The following is a 1474-nucleotide window of genomic DNA, read 5'->3' as shown; positions in this document are numbered from 1 at the left end:
TAACTACTGGCTATTGTTTACAAAGAGCTTGTGCTCTTACGAACCACACATTCTGGATTAAGATACAACGCACTTGCATACGATCTTTAGTTGTGGTATTGTATTTGGAATTGTCAAATGGGTCTTTCGACTTTTTGTTCTGTAAAACTGTTCTTTAACTTAATAAATCACATTTTATTGTTACCATGTATGACAACAATTAGAATTATTTAGAATACACATTATTACAAAATTACAATTTTTTTGTATTTGTTGTGAACAGCTGCACTGGATACTAATTGTTGGTTGTACAACAGCGATGTTTTCTTTGGGAGTTAAATTTTGTTATTAGAAAAATTGTGGATTAGTATATACCGAATATTACATTGTTACAGTTGACTTACAGTTAGGAATGTAAACACATAAGGGATATTAAATTATACTGGGGTGTGAATTTGTTTACTATTGGGATACTTTGTGGTTAGTAGCGGGTTTACTTTATTGTGTAAAGTTTAAGAGTGGTAATGTGCTCAGTTGCAATTGGTGATTTAGAACCAGCTGGGGATTTAGGGCTACGTGTTTGTTAATTTCAAGTGCTTCTAGCAGGCTGAGCTTTCTGGCTTTTTCTTTTTTTTTTTTTTTTTGTCTATATGTAGCACTTCTATGTATGTTAGATATTTCTGTCCTCCTATGAGCACATGTTCAGCAAAGGTGAAAGATATAAGAATTTTGTACACAAGTTATACAAAAGTTTCGAAATAGTTCGAAAACTGCTAATAGCCGGCCTGAGTGGCCGAGCGGTTCTAGGCGCTACAGTCTGGAACCGCGCGACCGCTACGGCAGCAGGTTCGAATCCTGCCTCGGGCATGGATATGTGTGACGTCCTTAGGTTAGTTTGGTTTAAGTTCTAAGGGACTGATGACCTTAGCAGTTAAGTCCCATAGTGCTCAGAGCCATTTGAACCATTTTTGAACTGCTAATAGCTGGCGCTGTACGCTGTACAGCTCATACAGTAGCAGGATGTATACTTAACTCGTTCTCTGCAAATAGTCATTGTAATCAAATTGCCATCATTCTGAAATGTCCACCAGTGACAGTACGGAGGTGCGCAAACGAACAAAGAAATTTGCCACCACGTATTGTAGTATCTCAATGGAAGTAGATTCAGATGCCACACAGATCGTCGATACGAGCTCGTCCACCGCGGATGGATGGTTCCGGTGGACAGCGTATTTCGCTGTGCCCCACAGAAAAGTAGTAACGAGGAGTCATATCTGGCGCATTTGCAGTCCAGTCCATTCCTGAATCAGTACATTTTCAATAATCCAACGCAATGACTCTGTTCCTGAAGAATTCATCAAGGAAGTGAAACACCGGTGCTATGTGGTCTGCCCCCATCTTGCACGAACCACTTGGTGCCTGGTCGATCCTCCAACGCTAGCTGTGTGGCGACACACTGTTCCAAAACCGCAACGTAACGTTCACTGTGATCGTT

The sequence above is a fragment of the Schistocerca piceifrons genome, chromosome 3 (genome assembly GCF_021461385.2).
Source record: "Schistocerca piceifrons isolate TAMUIC-IGC-003096 chromosome 3, iqSchPice1.1, whole genome shotgun sequence".
NCBI classification, from domain to species: Eukaryota; Metazoa; Arthropoda; class Insecta; order Orthoptera; family Acrididae; genus Schistocerca; species Schistocerca piceifrons.
The sequence above is the reverse complement of the archived record's forward strand: the minus strand, read 5'-3'. Positions refer to the sequence as shown.